This window comes from Ictidomys tridecemlineatus, chromosome 9 (assembly GCF_052094955.1).
Source record: "Ictidomys tridecemlineatus isolate mIctTri1 chromosome 9, mIctTri1.hap1, whole genome shotgun sequence".
Classification (NCBI taxonomy): domain Eukaryota; kingdom Metazoa; phylum Chordata; class Mammalia; order Rodentia; family Sciuridae; genus Ictidomys; species Ictidomys tridecemlineatus.
The window spans coordinates 7,838,647-7,862,221 of record NC_135485.1 but is presented as its reverse complement, the minus strand read 5'-3'; positions in this window follow the sequence as shown (position 1 = coordinate 7,862,221).

The following is a 23,575-nucleotide window of genomic DNA, read 5'->3' as shown; positions in this document are numbered from 1 at the left end:
AACTAAGGACCAGCTGACACTTGGAAGCTGAGTAAATATTAAAACACAAACTCCATAATATTTTTTATATTCCTCAATGAAAACTGCAGCCTGTACTTGAGAACAGATTCTTACTGAGTGTCCTGTGAACGGACACTGCAGAGGACTGGAAGAAGCTTATGATGTCATGGCAGGAATAAATGTGGAAAGGCTCGCAGCTTGTGTGTGGGTATACCCGGTTAGGGAAAGCCAGAGGCCGGAGCACACATGGACTTTAACTCTGATCCCAGCACAACCCATGACTGCACAGCTCTCTCACACACACACACACCAGTGTCCCCTTCCATGTGGCAGATGGTAGTGAGTGCAGAGCAGCAAGAAGACAAAATTAACACGCCTACCATTGCCCAGAGAAGTGGAAAGATTGGGAAAAATTGTTATTACAAGGCAAAAAGAAAAAAGAAAGCACACGGTGAAGAACACCCTCCCCCAACACCATTGCAAACACACATGTGCGCACACACGGTGTCTGTTTTTCAGAGTGCATGCAATATGACTAATTTCTATCAGAAACTGTAAAAAAAAAATGTGTTGTTCTCTGGAACCAACTCTGGAACCAAGAATCCAAAGATGACATTAAGAATTAAAGATGTGCACTTGCCACTTGGAGCATTAATCTTCTGCTGTAATGTAATGGGGAGCTGCTTCAGAAAACACTCTAAGTCCGAATTCAAATCAAAGAGAACTTTATTTACCTGGCCAGGGACTGTCACCCATCCACAGAGACTGAAGCTCTGTGGTACCTGTATCCTGGAAATTAAAGATTTGAAAACCACAACTCAGGGGCTTTCCTGAGCATCATGCAAGTAAGCCAATCACAGAAATTTAAAAAATAGTAAGTGGGACCTGGGAGCCCTAAGCAGGACTGCACAAGGCTCTGGGTTCAATCTGCTCACCTGCCCCCCACCCAATTTAAAAAAAGAAAGAAAGAAAAAAGACTCTGTGGATTAAAAAGACTAAAACAGTTTCCTACCTAGCTATTTTCAAGAAAATAATGCTGAACATTGAGAGAGGAATAGTGTAATTCATTACAATATGTCCAGGTGATCAAGGTCCCTTCTTTCTATCTGAAAGAAAGCAGGAGAGTTGACCTAGCCCTCATGCAAGAGTGGCAAAGTGTACTGCTATCTTTCCAAGTGAATGCTAGCTATATCAGATCATCCCTCAGATAGGGTTTGAAAATGTAATGTTTTCCAGGTCAGTGTTAACTGCCATGAGACAATAGGATAGACATATTTCTTCTATACAACTCCAACACAAAATCTATGATTGAAGTCATGGCTTCAATACAATCTTTGCTACATTTACATAAAGTTACTAACTCCAGGCAAAATTTATTTTTTGTACCATATCACTAAATTAAGCAGGGATGTAATAACTAACATCACTGCCACATTCTTGACATTTTTGAGGGTGGCATTAATCTCTGCCACTTTATCCAGGAGGTAGTATTCTTGTGATTTACTGTAAATGGAGAATAAGGACAGTTTCACAAGTTTCTGCTTTGTCCTTTATAGTATAATAACTCTTTATCCACAGATGAGGGAAGAAGGTGAAAGTTCTGTCAGCTGCTAAATATATCCATAGCAATTATAATTTTGGAGGCTGAGGAGTCACCCAGTCATGTGGACCCAGAAACAGAGGTAGGACAACCAATTGTCATGTGCCCTCTATACATCTTAGTTCAAATCCTGTATTCAGTAATCTTCTAAACATGTATGCAGATTTTCTTCCTTTTCCCAAGTGAATGTTTACGTTTGCAAAGAGATATGTATTGTTTTGGGAAATTCTATTCCTTGCTCACTATTGCTATGCTGACAGGTTATTCCTTGCACAGGTATGGTATTCCTTTCAATCAATAGACTCAGGTTCAATGACTAACTTAGGTTTAGAAACTGCAGAACAGAGAACAGTTTTCCATGGAGCAGATGACATCAGCCTTCTGCATGCTTGCTTTTAATATTTTTGATTATTAGCAAGACAATATTCTCATTGGCTGCTTCTCTATTTTGCCCCTTAGAGTGCCATCATCAAAATCCCTGGTTGACTTTCTAAATTTTCTGCCTACAGTAATGTTGCAACCAATTTGTTTCTAATAACTGTGCACCACTTGAGCTCCTGTGTTCTGAAATCATCTTGCCCCTTCCTCTGTTAAGACATTTCTGGCATTTTTCCTTCATTTGTTTCTAGATCTTATTGTTGTCAAGCCTCCAGGTCCTATTTCCAAAAGCACATGAGGGTGATGCCAGGCATACTTGCTCTATTTTTCAAAAAAAAAAAAAGTGATCCTATATGAATAAATTCCCCCACACCCAGCCACATATTCTTCTGGACCCTCCAGATCTGTCCCAACTATGTTATGTTCTACTGATTTCTGATGCTGTATTTTGTCTACCTCTTTTGTCTACCCTTGTCTTCTTGTAGGATGTTGACACTAAATATTGTTTTAGAACAATAAACAGATTGAGGAAAGATCTTGAAAGAGCCAAATATCACATTGCTTGGCATTTGCCTTGGGGAAAGCCCTTGCAAGGTCCCTATGCAATGAGACACTATTCTTCTTTGGTAAATATTAGAAACCTTAGTGGGCTTAGGGAAACTTCAATTCAACCTTCTCAAGCCCATCTGCCCATTTTTTGGTATCCTGGGTCTTAGAGCTCTATTCTTTTCCTTACCACGAGATTAACTTTTCTGTAGAAGACTTCCTGGAGCACCAAATTCAGCCTTCATTCCCAACTCTGAAAAGTTTATAATCAAATCTTGGGTCTAATATCTCAGTGAAGATGTGTGTGTTTTTAAAGATTGTCATTGAGGCTCAATTGCTTTTGTAACATGCCCAGAGTTAATGGTTGGCTGAACTGAGACTAGAATTTTCTGTCCTCAGAGTTGAGTAGAAATTGTTGACAGAATCTTAAATTTTTCATTGTACCATAAACTAGTACATCTCATAACACCTTTAAAGACAATTAAATATAAGAATTAAATAATAATTTTACTGTTAAAGATGTAGTAGGACATCCTCCAAGGTTGATAGTTCTTTTTAATCCGATTTACCCCTTGCTTTAGTCAGCTTTTTCACTGCTGTGACTTAAAGGATCCAACCAGAACAATTATAGAGGTGGAAACATTTATTTGAGGGTTCACAGTTGCAAAGGTCTCAATCCATAGGCAGCAAGCTTCATTCCTCAGTGCTCAAGGTGAGACAGAACATCATGGCAGAGGGAAGCATCAGAGGAAACATCTCACATTATGATCTAAGAGAGAGTATTCTAGAGATACAGAATATATACCCCAAAGTCACACCCCAATTTCCATCTCCTCCAGCTACACCCCATTATTCTATTACTTCATTTATCACTCAGTTAATCCTTATCAGGGGATTAAATCATTGATAAGATCAAGACTCTTACAACCCCCTCATTTCTCCTCTGAATCTTTTTGCATTGTCTCACATGTAAACTTTTGGGGGATCTCTCACCAACCAAACACCTCCCACATATCCTCTAACCTTTTAGCAATCTAATCACAGAAACCCATTCCTAGTATTTGTAATCCAACTTATAATTTTTATAGCCTGTAATTCTTTCAAAACAGATTCTGACACAAGACTTTGATTGCAAATAGACTATTTTGAAGGCATTAGAATAAGGGAATGGGAAGGTAAAGCAAAGAAGAGAAGAATTTCACTCCATTGTGCAAATAATTCTCTGGCCAACTGAGCTCAGTCCCACAGAGACTCTGGGGCTGCTAGAAAATTTTCTAGTGTAGGACAGATGCTATATGGAAAATATTGAGCTGAAAGTAAGTGAAACCAAAAATAAAAGGTCCAAAGCTTCAGGGAGCAATCCAAAACTTGGAGTTTAATAAGGATAACTGAAATACAAGCCCATAGGTAAAGGATTAAAATGCAATCAATAATCTATTGATGAGATCTAGGAAGAAAATACATTTTAAAATTCATCATGGTACCAAAAGTAATACAGAAGCTTCTTAAAAGTATCAATTTCCTATTCTACCCCTTCCCACTATTGATCTTACTGCCCAGGACCCCCGGCTGTTAACAAATTATGTATTTATTTATTGCATGGTTACTTATATAAGTTCATGCTGCCTTTAGAAATATTACATTAGCAGCAGCTATTTTGTGTTCCATCACCTCCAACTATTCTTTCCTCCAAATTGTAATAGCAAAATAAAATTGCTTTTTATATTCAATTGCCATTAAAATTCAAATATATTTATTTATTTATTTTTGTGGTGCTGCCTATTGAATCCAGGGCCTTGTGCATATGAGACAAGCACTGTACCAACTGATCTATATTCCCAGCTCTCAAATATATTTAGATATCTACTATCATTGTACAAATTCTAAGTAGTATTTTTTAGAATAAGAGTGCTTCTACTCTTCTCAGAGGAAACAGGTTTTGACTCAAGTATTTATTGTTATTGTTATATTGCTTAAATTGTATTTGTTTGTTTGTTTTCGGACTAGGGACTGAACCCAGACCTTGGGCATGCTAGGTAAATGCTCCACCACTGAGTTTCAGCATTCCCAGTCCTGACCCAACCCTTTTCATACCATAATTTGACTCATTGAATTAGTATATGTGTGTATCGATAAGCCAGTATCCCAGTCTATGTAACTCCAAGTACACTAATAAAAATAAAACCAAACAACAACAATGAAAATAAACAGAACAAACAATAATAAAATCAAGGAAAGAAAATTATTCCCAATACCAGTGAAGACTGTCAGGCAGGGATGAGATCTTCTTTTTAATTCTTTGATTTGCATTGAACTCTCCATTGAGTTATCTTGACATTTTAATGCATATGCATCAAGACTCTATTCTGAATCCTGGATATTAACTATAAAGTTATTCTACCCTTTTGAGAAGAATCCTTAGTTATAGTAACAAAAGTGAACATGCTTTATGTACATTCTCAAAGGCCTAAAATACAGGTAATAATACAGAAAGAATGAAAAATCTTGGTAAAAAAAAGATGGGATTGGGACCCATGAATGCAAGTGCCCACTGCTTCACGGATTAGGCTGAATCTAAAAATCTAGAATGGGCACCTGGTTCCTGCTAAGACTAGAAAAGGACAGCTGGTCAAATCTGGTGTCTTAACAGAGAAAGTTACAAAAATACAAATATTGATAAGCACCAGAAATAGGGAAGGAAAATCCCCAGAACTCAGAAATGGGTGTCCTGTGTCATTTCTGGCAGGTGGGGAGGCTTTCTAGAGGCAGAGATGCTTTTGTCCAAGCCTGTAGGAGGAGAGCAATCCTTGAGAATCGTAGTGGCTTTTGTGAGAAAGAAGAATTTTGGGAGCAGAGGTTAATCATTTTGGCCTCATGGTGAGAGAGGGCATTGCAGCTTCAATATACTACAAACAATTCGATATATCTAGAGCAGAGGCTTCTATAAAAGGCCAGATAGTAGATATTATCCACTTTGCCACCCATCAATCTGTGTCAAATGAATTATAGCAGGGACACAGACATAGAAGATATTTAAACAAATGAACATGATTATCTTGTAACACAAGTTCATTAACAAAAACAGGCAGTGGGGAGCAATTTGCCAACTCCTGGTTTGGACAATAGAGGGTAGAGGATTTTTGAGTAATGGGGTCTGCTGTAGCAAACAGGAGACAGCCTCTGAATGGTCTCCAATGGGCATGCTTTATGTGCTCCACGTAAGAACCTCTAGGAGAGGTCATTGAAGACTTCAGTCAAGTTAAGGAGACCATCATATTTGGACAGACCAATCAGGCAATCATTACAAATAAGAATGAGCTGAAGTAAGCAACACTGAGAGATCAAAGATGAGGATGCATATGGGAGTCATTCAAGAAGTGCCTGGTGAGTAGGGAGCAGGAGGAAATTAACAATGGTGCCAGGGTTATGGCTTGGGTAAGTGGGTGGATGGACATGTCACTAATTAAGAACAGGGAGACAAAGGGAAGCCAAATTTAAAGGTGAAAATGTGAGTTGAGCTTCGCATATATTAACCTATAGGTGTCCATGTTTCCTCCGGTTGGAATCCCTTAGTATGTAAGTTTTTCAAATAAATTACAGTACACCCAACTAAACTTGAATTTCACATCAATAAATATTTTTGTTATAAATATACCTGAAATATTTCATAGGATATACTCATAGCAAGTTAAAATTTTCTATTTGAAATCCCACTTAAACAGGGCTTCTCAGTTAAATATGACACCCTACAAGTATACAGTTAATGTAGATTTGTAACTAGGAGATAGAGCCATGGATGAGAAATATATGAAGTACATGTAGTTCATGTAAATCGCTGTTAGCCAGCTTTCTGACTCAGGTCCTGTTAATTAACCTCACCAAATATATGTATAATTTGAAGACTCTATTAGTTGATTTTCATTAGCCTTTTCACTTTTTTTAGATAGTATATGGCTAAAATAATAATTTCTTGAACATATTCCTTTGCTAGTGTTGTACTGTTAGCTATTTAATGTGATTTTAGTGTTCTCTCTCCTATTGAACGTTTAGGGAAAAGCAAGTAATTGTTTATATGAAAAAAATCTGCTTTTATCAATCCTTTTATAAAAATTAATGGCCATTATTTCTGATATAAAATGTTTATTTTATTAATGCCACTTTCTCTTACTCATAAACTTTGGTCACAGTATGCTGTATTTGGATCATCAATTTTGATTTACACTCAAGTCACACTGAGGGGATATTGATTCCTTTGAACATGTTTGATGCTGAATGCTACAGCTGCCTACAAAACAGCAAAATTATTTCTCCTATTTTTATTCTCAAGGGAACTTCATATTTGAGAAAAGAATCACATTGAATGGTCATATGTATTTTAAAGTCCAAGTCCAATTAGTCATCAAAGGATGACAAAGAGTTCAATACCCCAGTAAAACGAGGAGAGGTTCTCCAACTGTCACACCCTAGAGGGTGGTCGTGAAACAATTTGGTTTTATTTTAATAATTTAATAACACTGATACCTGGGACCAGAAGCATTGTTCAGCAGCCAGAATTCCTATCAGGATCATCAGGGACAGGTACACTTAACCGATTCCTGCTACTAACAACCGAACACAGCTTCTCCTCCTACCATTGTGTCATTTTTTAGGTTTTCTTCACAGATGCTGAGAGTCACTTCCATGATTAGTGACATTAAGATTAGCAGCAAACTAGAACACATTTAAGAACAGAAAAGCCAAATTGCCATCTTTCAAGGAGATGAAATTGATGATCTGAAGACATGGAAATTTTGGTGTCTAAAAATAAGTGGATGTTCTGTCTAACTAATGGTAACCTGTTATGTTATCGATGAGCCAGTATGAATCCTGACGTGGGCAGTAAAGACTTCCAGGGATTTGGAAACTAGATGTGGAAACACTACCTGCAGGAGTTGTAGGTTTTTAAATGGGAGAAGAGGATATGTGTGGAGCAGAATGTCATGGAGCAGTAGAGAGATCTCTCTGTGACTCCAGAGGGCAGCACTAGGGCCATGGATTCAGGAGAACATGAAAGAAGAGAAGGCAGGGAGTGGAGGAAGAGAGTAGGAGCCATGGGTAATGTCTAGTAAGCATTTTCTATGACCAAGGAATGTGAACATGTAGTTGCCATGCCTTTAAAATTTATTTAGAGTATTGACTCTCAGGTATTTAACTTTTTTGAGGCTATTGTGAATGGAGTAGTTTTCCTAATATCTCTTTCAGTGGATTCATTGCTGATGTATAGGAATGCATTTGATTTATGGGTGTTGATTTTATATTCTATTACTTTGCTGAATTCATTTATTAGTTCTAGAAGTTTTCTGGTAGAAGTTTTTGGATTAACTAGACATAGAATCATGTCATCAGCAAATAGTGATAGTTTGAGTTCTTCTTTTCCTATTCATATCCCTTTAATTTCTTTCTTTTGTCTAATTGCTCTGGCTAGAGTTTCAAGGATGATATTGAATAAAAGTGGTGAAAAAGGACATCCTTGACTTGTTCCAGTTTTTAGCAGGAATGCTTTCAATTTTTCTCCACTTAGAATGATGCTGGCCTTGGGTTTAGCATATATAGCTTTTACAATGTTGATGTATGTTCCTACTATTCCTAGTTTTTCTAGTGTTTTGAACATGAATGGATGCTGTATTTTGTCAAATGCTCTTTCTGCATCTATTGAAATGCTTATATAATTCTTGTTTTAAATTTTTAATATGATGTATTACATTTATTGATTTCTTTATGTTGAACCAACAGTGCAGCCTCTGGGATGAATCCCACTTGATTGTGGTGCATTATCTTTTTAATATGTTTTTGTAGACAATTTGCTAGAATTTTATTGAGAATTTTCGCATCCATGTTCATCTGGGATACTGGTCTGAAGTTTTCTTTTCTTGATGTGTCTTTGTCTGGTTTTGGTAAATGGTTGGAATTGGAGAATATCATGCTAAGCGAAATAAGCCAATCCCACAAAACTCTAATATGCAGATGCTGATTCACCAGTAAGGCCGGGGGCAGTAGGGAAGAAAAGCATTACCTTAGATTAGGTAGAGGAAAGTGATGGGAGGGTAGAGGAGAGGATGTGGTGATAGGAAAGCTAATAGAATGAAACAGACATTATTACTGCATGTATATATGTGACTGCATGACCAATATGATTCTACAACATATACATTCAGAAAAATAGAAAATTATATCCCATCTATGTATGATATATCAAAGTGCATAAATGCATCCTACTGTCATGTACAACAAATTAAAACAAATAAAAAATTAAAATAATTATTTAGAGGTCCCGAGTTGAGGATTTCATAGGTATTACACTGCACTCTATATGCACTATACCTTCAATCCCTTTTGCACAAAAATGTTCAACTATGTCTAGCTATCTGCAAGAGTCACAGACTACAGCACAGATGGGAAACTCACAAGCACACTTTCTGTTTCTCTGACTTTCCGCCCATTATGTCTTCTGCTGGCTGAATATGAGGGATGCGGTGAATGAATGTCTACAGGCAGCCTTCTCCTTTTCCTCTGGTGCCAGAATCTCTAATTTTACTGGGCATCCTTCCTTTCCACAGTGGCAACCTCTGCACTTTGAGTGGTTTGGATCCCTTGCTGTTCTAGAGGTACTCTGAGTTGTAATGCATGGGTTTTGTTTATATATCCTCATGGCTAAGTCACCACATCGGTCTTAGGAACCTAAGATGCCCTTCAAGTTGAGCAATGAGTGACAGATTTAGGGCATCTTTTCTCTTTGCCTTTTTGTCTTCTTCTCCCAGCATCCTTCCCCACAGTAGGCAGGTGGGACATGGCAGGAGGAGATGGGTCACTGGGGGTATGCCCCTTCGGCCTCCATTTCTGCTGCTTCCTGGCCACCATGAGCAGAGCAGCTTTCTGTCTCAGAACCCTTCTGCCTCACTTTGGGACCAGAGCAATGGACTCATCCAACTCTGAACTAAACTTCTGGAATCCTAAGCCAAGATAAACTTTCCCTCCTCTAAATTGTTATTTTCAAGTTTTCTGGTCACAGCAAAGCTGACTAACACACAGTGATTGAATTTCCTTCAAGATATGGCAAACAGTAATTCTAGAAAAACACTTGAATTTTGTAAAGACCTCAAAATACTTGAAAGTGATACTGGTTTGAGGATGCTTTCCACCATGTATAACATAAAAGAGTGCCTGTATCTGAGCAGTTTCCTACTGAGTTTTCATTCCTGGGTCATTCCTTTTCTTTTTTAAACTCCTGAACCCATTAACTCTAACCTGTAAATCATTATACCTCTCTGCCATAATAGGAAAAACTGAATGGTTGTAAGTATCTTCAAGTAAGAGTTGGTATAGACAGAACTCTGGATCACAGCCCAATTTTGCCATTCACTTAGTTGTGTGGTTCCCCTGTATACTGATCCAGAAATGTTTTTATTTAAGTATAGGAGTTCAGTAAGCTTCTCTGGAGATAAATATTTTTTCAAGATTGAACAGAATTTGCTAAAATAAAGTTGTGTCTCTTATAGCTTCATCAGAAAGTGTCCTTATAAGCACATTGTTTTAGGATATAATTGTAGTTTGATAGAGCTCACAATGGAAAAGAAAGAAGAAAAGACATTTGTAAAACCTTTCCTATTCCAGACAATTTTTTAGTGTCTCTCTCTCTCTCTCTCTCTCTCTCTCTCTCTCTCTCTCTCTCTCTCTCTCTCTCTCTCCACTTTAAAACCTGATGTGATTGTCAGGAAAATGGAAACTGAAAATGTCTAATTTTTTTTACAATTTTTTAGTGTTCTCTCTCTCTCTCTCTCTCTCTCTCTCTCTCTCTCTCTCTCTCTTTCTCTCTCTCTTCTTTTTTTTCACAGCTGGGAATTGCACCAAGAGCATATTGTACCACTGAGCCTACAGCCCCAGCTCACCTTGGATTTCTTACATTGGTTGCTTAATCTCTTAAAAATCAAGTTCACTAATCTCTAAAATGCAGTTACTATTTATCTTGTATTGTTTAGAGTAATGTATGTGAATTTAGTCAGAACAGAATGTTAGAGAGCCTAATGGAATAGCTGAAACATATTAATGAATCAATAAATTATAGGTAAAATTGGTTTCGATTGAGTGTTCAGCTAAAATAGAATAAAACTAATGGTCTTTAAAAAGGATATCATTAGTTTTGTCAAGGTCATGATGATTATTCATGGTTCTCATTTCCTTGAATGCATGTTTCAACATGAGATCCTCTTTGCTTATCTTTACCATAAACTCCCCAGAATTTAGTACAGAGGTTAGATCATAAGGCATATTCAACCACTATTACCTGAATTAATGAATGAACTTGAAATTGGAAAAATAGTTAAATAATCCTAAAATCATTTTATTAATTTTTGTCTTAGTAACAAATAAGGAGGCTTGAACACTGATCTTATTTCAAAGGGCTGAGAAAAGTGCCAGTGAAATCACCAGACAAGGAAGGAAGACATGTGGGACCATGGATTCGGCACATTGGAGACACTCTCAGAAATTACCTCATCTTCTTTCCGAAGTCCATATATTCTGGTTTGTCCAGATGTGTCTTGATTTACATGAAGTCATTACAAATGAACCCCTTTTGCTTTCAAAACTGTATCAGTTTGGGTAATAAATTATACGGGATTCTAGCTTTAGTGCCTGTTACTGGAGCAAAACAAGTTAAAGCCTGTCTCTAGTATTTGGCAGCATGAACACTCCCATGTTGTGGGAAGTTCAACAGATCATGACTCGGCTCAGTGTGCCATTGTACAGTCCACACAATAGGAAATCTTCACGCACATCCTCAGAACTGTTCCTCAGCCTCCCGTTGTTGCCCAGATGAGTATCTGCCCACAGAGATCACTGCCGCCTCGCCGGCCTCTAATGGAATACCGCATTTGCTGGACCAGCTTCCTGGGATGAACCCAGAGTCACCAACAAAATCTCAGAATCTCAGGGTTTTGTTTCTCTTCTCCTCTGTTATACATTTCACCTCTTTTCTTTCTTCTCTTTCTCTTTCACTCTTGCAACTCTTCCCCTTTGTTCTCTCCTGTTTGCTTCTTGTTCTTGCTCTTTCAGTCTGACATGTTCTTGAACTTCACACCCTTCAGTGCTCTCTCTTTATTTCACTAAATTTTCCTGTGCTTTCTGTGCACATTCCTTTCTTCCTCCATTTTCCTTTATAATCCCTGTTCCTACCTTCTGATTTCTTTATTTTCTCCTTGGCTTTCTCCTGTTTATCTTCCTCTCTGAGCCAATGTTGTACCTCTGATCCTGGCCCTTTCATTAACAGAAGACCACCCTTTTCATTGTAATTTGACAAGGGACAGTTCTGAGAGACATGAATAGCCAGAATGGCTGTTAAAAAAAAAAAAAACGGAATCTGAAATGTCAAATCTAAGAGGAACAGGCTTAATTTTTATACATATTCAGTTTCCATTTTCCTGACAATCACATGGGGTTTTAAAGTCCTGTGAATCAATATTACAGGTTTTCCTGTTATCATCACACCTAGCATTCAGCACAGCTGGTCCTTTAAAAAAAAAATCAAAAAAGAATAATGAAGTTTCAGTGAGATTCTAAGTGTGAAATTAACACAAATAGAAAAGGTTCGCATGCTGAAGAAGCCTGGAGGAATGAGGAGCATTAACTCGCAAAGGCACAATTGGCTTGTCAGCTGGGCAGACATGGGTTTGGAAACTGAAAGGATAAATCCAGAGCTGGAGACATCAGCAAAGTTTGCACTTAGTCTCCCAGAAAATTCCTGATTAATTGGGTGGGCCTATTGACGTTCTCATGGAAACAAGGAATCTAGGAAGTTATCTGAATCTCCATGGTTGTCCATTCACTAATTATAAGAACTGTCACAGTAGGTTACAACCAGCATTGTGCCAAGCATTTTCATACATTTTAGAAAATTTTAATTTTAAGGTATTTCCTGACTTATAAATTAGTGGCAAAAAGGCTACACAGAATTCCTGAGGCCTTCCACCGAGGGTGCTTTTGAACCTTCTTTTCCAAAGACATTTGGTGATGTCACCATGATTGCATCATGGTGGAGGAGGAGTACTACTGGCATTTAGTGGATTGAGGCCAGCAATGCTGCTAAGCATCCTCCCCTACATAGGGTCACCCCACAAAAGTCTCCAATGTCAACAGTGCTGAGACTGAGAAATCCTGCCTCATTCTCCTCACCCGGAATCCTCAGATGTAAAATTTTTACATATCCATAGCACACCTATAAAACATGGGAGTTAACATTGATACACTACTATTGTCTTAATTATAGACCTTTATCAAATTTTGCTACTAATCCCAATAATTTTTTTTATACTAAAGAATGCAACTCAGAATTTTGGAATTAGTTGAAAAAATTCCTGTCTCCTTTATTCCAAATAGATTTCAGTTGTGTTTCATGACCTTGACATTTATTTAAATTTATTTTGGTACAGAGGATTGAACCCAGGGGCCCTTTATTGAAGAACTACATATCCAGTTTTTTTTTTAATTTTTAAATTTTGAAACAGGATCTCACTAAATTGCTGAGGCTAACCTTGAACTTGACATCCTCCTCCTGTCTCAGCCTCCTGAGTAGCTGGGATTACAGACATGCACCACTATGCCTGGATTGACCTTGACACTTTTAAGATGTGTGGCCAAACATTTGGTAGGATTTCCCTCAGTATTTGGAATATTTATTTATTTTAGAATTTAGGTTGTGCGTTTGGGGGCCAGAGCATCTTGTCAATCCTAACAGATGGTGTTGACTTGTTTTTTAGTGGTGATATTAATTTTGATCACTTGATTAAAGTGGTGTAATTTTGATCACTTGATTAAAATGGTGTCTCTAGATTCCTCCTCTGATGTTACCATTGACCCTACTCTAATCAGTGAGTATCGGGTATCAACTATCTAAATACCTGTCTCATCACATTAACTTCAGTGTCCATTAATGATTTTTGTCTAAAATAAAATTATTTTAGAATTTGGTGGTGTTTTCCTATTTCCAACACTCTTTTTTATGTATTGGTTGGAATTCTGCAAAGAAGAGCTATTTCTTTCCCTCCATATATCTGTTCATTTAATTAATCATTTATTTCATCATAGACTCAGAGATTGTATCTTTTCTCAGGGCTATATTATTATTATTATTATTATTATTATTATTATTATTATTATTACTGATATTTTGCTCAACTTGTACCTTATTTGACCCTTGGGAGCCCCTGCAAGTCGCCTATTGTGTACTTTTGAATTCTGGTCCTCAGGTTTTGACCATGTGCTTCTTCTCTGGGACTGCAAGATATTCAAGGCTCATCTCATACTTTTCTGATCAAACCTTGGTATTTAAATTTAAAAGAAAATTGAAGGATCCGTTTTTTATTCCATTGCCAACCTATTTTACACTATTCATTTATGCATACGTTTGATATCAAGTAGAAAGTATGCGTTTTTTAAAGTTCTACTCTTAGTTGATTTGGTATAACTATATTTAGAACTGACACCATCCCCAAGTTCAAGGTATGTATGTATCCTGGGAATGTTCACTAAGATTGTTGTGTGACCCTTCTCAATGTGGTTGACCCAAGAATAAGCACTGAGCCAATTCTCATCAGTGGAATTCAAGGCAGTGTGAATCTTCTGTTGAAATGCTCAAAGGATGGAATTTAGTCCCCTGGGTGGATTGTTATCCAGAACGTAAACCTGGAGCTTCAGGAAGGTATCTCTGCCCCATTCAAGCGGAATCTTCATGGAAGAAAGCAAAAGCAATAATGGAGGAAGTAATATGAAATATTCAGATCATCAATGAGCCTTCAAAGCCAGCTCTACCATGGCACATTTAGTCATGGGATTCCCCTTTTGAATGTGACCAATGGAGAGGATAGTTGTGAAAGTAGAGAGAAAATCAGGCTGCAATCTACCCACAGTAGAGATCTATATCTATATCTATATCTATATCTATCTATATCTATCTATCTATATCTATCTATCTATCTATATGTGTATATATATAATTTTTTGAAAGGGAGAAGATAGAAAACATTTTAAGGTTTTGAAGTCATGGGTCTGTGTTACGCCTTTGTTATAAAGCAAAAACAAATCAACCGTAGGCATTGCTTGACTGTGATCTGGTAAGATTCTATTTATGAATATTAAAAATTGAATTCCATGTAATTTCTAGAATTTTCTTTCAAACAGGGATACTGGACAAGTTTAACATACAAGAGAACATGGATACACAATCTTCTCTCTCTCTCTCTGGTAATTTTTTAACTTAAATTTACTGGTCCAGCACCCACAGAATTTCCTAAAGCCCTATATTATCTGACTTTTGGAACACAAAGGATCATTGAATAATTTGATATATATTTTTATATTTTTCTTTATATATTTATATTTTCTTTACATATTTTTCTTTCATGACATTATCTTGTCTAATGTTCATATTATGAACTGCATTGGGTCCCTCCAAAGTCATATGTGAAGTCCCAGCTCACAGTACTTTATGTGATTGTATTGGGCATTTGAAGAGGAGGTTAAGTTAATGGGGAAGGACTTTAGAACAATCTGATGGATTTTGTAAACTGAAAAGATAAGGGAATCGTGAGAAACCCAAGAAGTGAGTGCACAGAAGGATAACCACTTGAAGATTCAGTCAGAGTGCAGTCATCTGGGAACCTTAAGGAAAACTCAACCTAGTCAGCAGCTTGATCCTGAGCTTCCTCCACATCTGCTAGAAAATAAATTTGTGCTTGAACCATTTGGTCGGTGGTCTTTTGTTTGACATCCCTTGCAAACCCAACTCATACACATTCTTCTCAAACACTTCTTTAATATTTCTCTTTAGATAGAGCTAGCCAGAACACTTATGACCCCACATTTTATTTCTGTGGGTTGTATTTTAGGAAAAACTTGTCTTGGTATAAATACACTACATGTCTCTTTGGCTTTTGTTAAAGACCATGTCAATATGAAGTTATACAACTGCTAAGTATAGAATATTGCCTGTATCTTTGGTACATAGATCTGGATACAGCCTTGCAGCAAATCACTATATAAAGACCCATTTTCTCAATTATCTGTGTAGCGTGAATACAGACAAAATAACAGCCACCAGATTAGCTGTTTATCTTGATCCAAGATGTCAAGCTTTAGACGTGGGGGGTGAATGGAATTAGAATGACAGTGAAATTGTAATAATGATAATGACATCAACATTATTGAATTCTTCATGTCCCAGGAACAGCAAGTGCTAGTTTCTCAACATCATAGCACCAATTGTCCCAACAGATATTAAAGACAAATATTGCTATTATTTTCATTGACTCAGGGTTAATGAAACAAAAGGAGCTTAAGTCTTATAATTGTTTAAATATGAGATGTCTCTAAAAAGCTTATGTGTGAGACAGTGCAAGAATGTTCAGAGGGAAATGATTATATTATGAGGTGTAACCAAATCAGAGGATTAATCCACTGATGTGGATTAACTGGGTTTAACTATAAGCACGTAATATGTAGCTAGTGAAGATAGGTCACTGGAGGCTCGGCTTTGGGGTTCATATTTCGTCCCTGATGAGCAGGGCTGGCTCTCTGCTTCCTACTTTCCACATCCTGAGCTTCTTTTCTCTGACACATTCTTAGGCCATGATGTTCTGCTTCACCTTGGAGCCCAGAGCTATAGAGTTGGCTGATCAGTAACTGACCCTTTGAAATCTTGAGCCAAAATAAGTTATTTCTCCTTTAATTTGTTCTTGTCAGGTCTTTTGGTCTCAGCAAGACAAACATTGTTTACCTGAGTTCCTACAGAGAGTAATGGGAAGAGCCTTTGAGAAAATCTGAGTTGGAGATTTTGTATCCAGTAGAGATGAGAGTAGGATCAATAATTTTTAGTGGTCAGAAAAGTCCTGAAAGAAAGATGATTATTCAGGATCTTTATGAATATGTAGAATATTGCCAAGAATCAGTGGGTGTGTCAGTGAAAAAGAAAAGGTCATTCTGGAAGGGAAGGTGGTGTTTGCTAAGACACCAAGGCACATACTGTGAAGGGCTGGGGGTTTGCTATGGCTGATGGAGAGGACTGGGGTGCTAGGTATACATGGGTCATACTAGAGAATGTGCATGAAAGATAAGGCAGGTAATTTCTGGCATATTCCAAAGTCCTCATATTTTCATTTTATAGGCCACAGGGTGTCCCTAAAGGAATTTAGGCTGGAAAATCTCATGGTGTGAATCAGATTTGGGTATGCTCATTTTCTCTGACTGAGCAGAGAATAACCTGGAATGAGTGAGACCAGGATTATTTTCAAACATTAGGAATGGAAATCAGTTCAATGTAGGGAAAGGATCCTGCAATACACTCAACGATATTCCATCAACACAGTGGCTCTTGGAAACTCTCCAGATGGGGCACTAACCCAGGGGTTAAAAATAATGCACTGGCCTCAGAGTTCACCATAATGAAACATATGGTGTTCGACTTTGAGTCTGTGAGGAAATGAGGGAGCTACGCAGTTTGATTTCTTCACTCCAAGTATCCTCACAAATACAGCCTTTCTCTTCTAAAATTGCAGGAGAAAGTTACGTAACCTCTAAAGGGAGGGGAAAAAAGCAATTGTCTCAGTTGAATTATGGGCTATTTTAATGCTTAGAATTTCAAGAATCTTCACTTTCCCATTTCACAACCATTATACAAATCAAACAGCTTTTTTATTTTTCATTTCAGTTCTGATAATTAGTCCTCTCAATTTTCTTCTTCCCTGAGGAGTCCTCAGTGGAACTGGGGCACTCCTTCAAAATTAAAACCACTAAAATCCAGCTTCAAGTGATCAATCTGATAATTCAGTCCTCTTCGAGAAAGAAATGAGCGAATGGGCAAGGGCCTACAAAAATGCTACATTAATTGATGTGCCATTACACAAAAATGCGGGACAAGAGGAGAATCTGCACCATGCACACAAATGACTCCCGCATTCCAGCTGTTATGAATTGAGGGCTAAAGAAGAAGTTGAGTGATGGCTCCCTTCCTCATGTGACCTCTGTCATGCCTTTCCTGTCCCTTGGGTTCATTGAAGTGATTGCTGGGCCTTCCCATCATGGGACTTCTTGTAAACCCCGAGGACGGTCCATATCAAAGCCATACTGCTTCACTTCAAGCAGAATTGAACTGCGTGACAAGCCATAAGAAGCTGACCCAGTGACAGAGTTCCAGAAGCTGGGAAGCACTGAAAAAAAGAGAGGAAAGGAGCTATGACAGAAAGATGTCACCTCACATGTTATTTTATCAGGCAATGGTGCATGGGAAGCTTTACTATGCCAAGAGGGACTAAAATGTGTCGAGACATTTTGGTTTAGAAATCAAAAGTTCAAAGTCTAGAGTTTCACACTGGATTACAGATAGTAACACTAGCACTATTGCCTTCAGAAATGATGTGAACCATATTCAAATGCCCAGTTTTCTCATCTGTTTACGTGAAAGATCTAAAGACATCATGGTGGGACTTACACCTATCAGATCATAGAATGCTTAAGCTCCTTAGAACAATGTCCAGAACACATTAAAACCTTAGTATTCTGAATAGTTGATATTTAATTGTAATGACTGGAGAACTATTTTTATTTTATTCCTCAAAAGTTTCTCATTGTTCTCTTTTCTCTTTATTTAAGAGTTCCATTGAGATATAATTCACATATTGCAAAATGTCAACTTTGCACTTCTACTATCCAGACATGTACCGTATTTAAATATTTGTACAACCACCAATATCATGTAATTTTAGGATATTTAAGTCACCCCCTCATATACAAACATCTTTATGATACTGCCATCAGCCCTGGAAACCACAAATTCAAGTGTTGTATGCAAAGTAGGTAAAGCATTTAACAAATTTCCTGACATAGAGTAAGTTGTCAGTATGATTTCTGTAAAATCATAATGCAGATAAGTACATGTAGCCCATGTTAATTCTGTCAACTTGGCTCAGAACCTTGGTTCAGCTCTTTACATACTTTAGGGATATGATTACAGGGGTCTTTGGTATGGAGATCAACTATTCAGCATTGTAGCCGCACATATTAGTTTTAATGGAATAAAATTTACCTGCCTAAAATTCATCATTTTAAAGTGCACTATTCATTTTTTTATTACATTCATAAAGTTATGGAACCACTGTACTATATAATACTGGAACATTTTTATAAAACCAAAAAGAAATCCAAACCCATTGCTATCCACTTCCCATTACCCACTCACCAGGATCCTGGAAAACACTGTCATACTTTCTATTTCAATGAACTTGTCTGCTGTATAGTATGTGTCTTTTTACGTTTGGATTCTGCCATTTAGTATACTGTTTCAAAGGCCCATTTTTGAGACATGGATCAATGCTTCATTCACCTTTACGACTAAATCATATTTCACTATGAATATACAACATTGTATTTACCATTTTTCAGTTGGGAAACATTTGGTTTGTTTCCACTTTTCAACTATTTTGAATAATACTACTATCAACATTCAGGGTTGACATGTGCTTCATATTATTTTTGCATATGTACCTGTGAGTGGAATTACTGATTCATATACCTCTGGTTCATATGACTTGTGATCATCCAGTTTTGTTTTGTTTTGTTTTCATTTGCCATCTGATGCTGCATGTGAAGCTATATCTCATTCTGTATTGATGTAAATTCCCCCAACGACATACGATTTTGAGTGTCTTTCATGCACTTGTGAACCATTTGTATAGCTTCTTTGGAGAAATATCTATTTAAGCTCATCACCTATTTTTTAACTGAGTTATCTTGTCATTTTGACTTATTAAAAAGTTTTGTTTCATTTATTTCTATTCCTAGATAATGTCATATGGGATCATTTTAATATCCATTTCTTCAAACATCTTCTAACACTTTTGTTTTTTTAAATTCTGAATACAATTCCCTTATCAGATGTATGATTTGAAAGTATTTTATTTTGATTGTAGTATTTTTTAATTTTTCAGTGTTATCTTTTTATGCACAAAAGTGTTTTTATTTAATTTTGATGAAATCCAAAAGGCTTATATTTATTTAATTTTTCCACTTGTGTTTTTGGTGTCATATCACTGTCTCTCAGTATTGTTATAAGAGCACAGATTCTCAGATATTTTTAAATGCTTTTTTAGTGACTAATGGAATGATCATATTTGCCTTTTATTAATATGACATATTATGTTGACTTATCTAAGAGTGTTAAAAAATACCTTGTATTCCTGAGGTGAAACTCATTTGGTATGGTTTATCCTTTATTTCACATGTCTATGCTTTGGAGTTATTAATGCAATGCACCAATAATTTCTGTGAAGCTTCATTGTCTTAGCTCTTTGATGCATTTGGAGATTTTTACAGATATTAAAATATAGGTTTCAAATTCTATTATCTTGCCTGTGGATATTTAATAGTTCCAGACCTATTTTTTCAAAAACATATCCATTTCCCATTGAGTAATCTTGGCAAAATTGTCAAAGTCAATTGACCATTAGTTTAAAGACTTATTTGTGAACTGTCAATTCTATTTTATTGATATGTCTGTCTTTATTTGTATACCACATGGTTGTGATTAGTGTAGCTTGTTAGTAGGTGAACTCAGAATGTGTGAGCCCTCTAACTTTGTTATCCTTTTCAGTATTGATCTAAATATTTCATTCCTTTGTGTTTGTATAGGAATTTTAGGATAAGTGTGTCAATTTGTGCAAACAAAGCACTTGGAAATTTGGTAGGATTGTATGGAAGAAGTACATCAATATGGGGAATCATATCCTGTTAAAAATATGTCTTCCAATACACAAATCTTGGATGTCAGTCCATTTATTTATATTTCTATAGTTTTTTTTCCTAGCAATGTATTGAAGTTCTTATCAAAAAAACTTGAATCATCTTTTGCTCAGTTTTTTTAAATACTTTATTGTTTGATGATTTGTCAATAATTTTCATATTCTTTGTACATTGATTTTTGTGTTCAATTATGTTGGCTTTTCAATGAATTCTATTTTGTTTATTTTTAGGACTTTTTTACATAGTGGATAATAACATTGGAAAGTAGGAGTGTACGTGAGTGGTAGATATATGCTCAGCATGCAGGACCCCCAGGTTCAATCCTCAACAATGCAAAACAAAAGAAATTTTAAAAAGCAGAGATAGTTATTTTTTTATTAGTCTGAGTGATCTAATTAATTTTTCTTTCCAAATTAGTTAGCCAGATACCTCCCTATGATGGTGAGCATAAATGTTGCAGGTTCCTTGTCTTCCTCCTGGCCCCAGAGCAGCATCCAGTCTTTCACCACCAGCTACTGCTCTAGCTCTGGGTGTCTCACGCCTGACCTCCATAAAGTTCTGAAAGTTTCCTGCTAATCACTGTCTCTTAATTTTTTTATAAAAACAGATACTTCATTATTTTAAAATGCATTTCCAGTGACTAATGGCATGATCATATTTGTGCTTTATTAATGTGGTATATCATGTTGACTTAATTCAGGGTGTTAAAAACCACCTTGAATTTCTGAAGTGAAACTCATTTTTTATAGTGTACCCCTTTTTTCACATGACTAGGCATTTCTATTATTAATATAATATTAATAATACATTAATTAATATATAATATTTATATGCAATATCTGGCTAAAGTTTTCATGTGATACATTTATCTGGTTCATTGTCAAGGTCAACACTGGGCCCTTAGTGTGAGCTAAGGGACTTGTTTACCACCATTTGAAGCGCTTGCATAGAACTGGGGCTTCATATGTTTGGTTGAAAGGGTCAGTGAGACCAGGTGATATCCACCTGGGGCTCAGATATGTAGTGGTATGCTTCGTATGTCTTTGAGGCTTTGTTCATTTTTCTTTATTGTTTTCCCCTGGATAATGTCAGACTACATCATTTTCATTCCCATTCCTTTACATATCTTCTAACATGTTTTCAAACTGGATATTTTCAACAATGACTGTGACAAATCTGGAGAGGGGACACTGCCCACAGATGTTTGGTGCCACCACTATGCTGCTATTCTCAATGCTGCTGCCATTTCTTTCTCCAGGGACTTGCCCAGGGTTCCTGTGACGACTATACTCTCTGCTGTGTATGGCCACAGCCACTTCTGCTAAGGATTGCCAGAGGTTTCCTTAAATGCCCTAACCTTTTGGCAAGTGGCATTGTATCATGTTGTGGCATGCCTTTAACCCTGGAAATTCACAGCGCTACCTTAATGCTCACTTTGTATACAAGGTCTTCTGGTTAAAAAATGCCAGAAATTAATTTATTTTCCAGGTACATGCATTGTCCTATGTGTTGTACATGCTCATGTATTTTTAGGTCTTCAGAAATACAATATTCTGTTCAAAACCTCCTATAAACACTTATTTAACAGGTATTCCTTTTATGTGTCTTGTCCTGCCCTTCACTTGTCCAGGTGGTGGGGCTGCCTTCCAAGGTATTTGCTATATTAAACAACTGTCACTAGTAAGTTCTATATCAGGGCAAATAATAAGAAGTCCAGAAAATAAGGCTTTTGCATCAAGTGGCCGGAAAGGAGGAGTAGTGATACTTCTCTGGGATGAGGCTTGTGGAGGAATTCAAAACCCATAGTGTCCCTCTTGTGGTTGCCAGTCTACTGGTTTTCACAGATGTTATAGCTGTGAGATGGATGGTTTTCATGGCAATCATAGGTCTAAGGAAATAAGGGATGGGGACAGAACAAGTGACAACACCACAAAACTCATTCTTTTTACTTTGATTCAGTTGCTTCTCTTAACAAGCATAGTTAGGTTTTTTTTTTCCCCCAAGCTTTTGGTTAGTTTCTGTAGTTGTGAAAAAGTTGCTTTTGACAATTTCTTGGCAGTGTTAGCAATTCTTTTCTGGAGAAGTAGATTTTCAAAGCTCATTACTCCACCATCATAGAGATACTGTTCTCCAGTGGTTTTCTAATGCCTACGTGGAATTAAAATACTCATGACAGATATTAAAGCCATATTCTTCAGGGTAACTTTCAAATCTCAGTCCAATCTGGGTCCAGACTCAATTTTGAGCTTCACATATTTGCAAATCCTCAACTGAATGTTCTGCTTCCTATCCTAGAGATCCAATTACAAAATAGGGACTCTGTAGCTAACCAGGACAAAACAGTACCATGAGGGACAATGACTTGTACAGCAATAAAATCAATGCCAATCAAGTACGCACTGCATATGTGGGGAAAAGCTTCCTCTAATCCTCCAGCTTAGACATTCTGAGATATCTATCAGGAGGACAATGTTGAGAAGGACTTTCCAACTCATCTGAACTCAGAGGAAGAGAAATACCATCAGTCCCTTCTAACATTGCCAGGTCCATGGAATTTTTGTTCTCCCTGACTGAAACATCTGAACATTTGGAGAGAGAAGGGTTTGAGTAGGTCTCTTTCCCAGTCTGTGGAGAATATCAGAGAATGGCAATGACATTGTTTACAGAGTTTGTCAAGATATGTGCAACAAAGAAAAGTTTATATGCACAATAAATGACACACATGTATTTTAAGTCATACAATTGAGGTCATACTCATGCTTCAGGGGCCAAGTGTACATTCAGAGGATGATGATAGTGATGGTCATGATGATGGTAAAAATCTTCCTATTTCCTGTTTATGATTTTTATATCTTCAGAAATTGCCAACAGAATGAGTAACGTGCTCATTTTTAAATCATAAGGAACTGGATTTGAATTCCTCCCCATCACTTGTTTGTATTCAATCTTGCTTTGCATTTCCTATCTTGCAGGACTATTTTAGTCAGCTTTACATCACAATAATGAAATATCTGTGATAGTCAACTTATAAGAAGGAAAAGTAATTATTTTGGCTTAGGGTTTTCAGTCCATAGTCTCTTGGCCCCTTCTCCTTGGGCTTGTGTTGAGGCAGCATTAGTGGTAGAGAGTGTGGCTAAGGAAGCTACTCAACTCATAGTGCCTAGGAAGCAAAGAGTGAGAGGATAGAAAAGACTGCCCATTAGGCCCCACCTTTTAAAGGTTCTACTACCC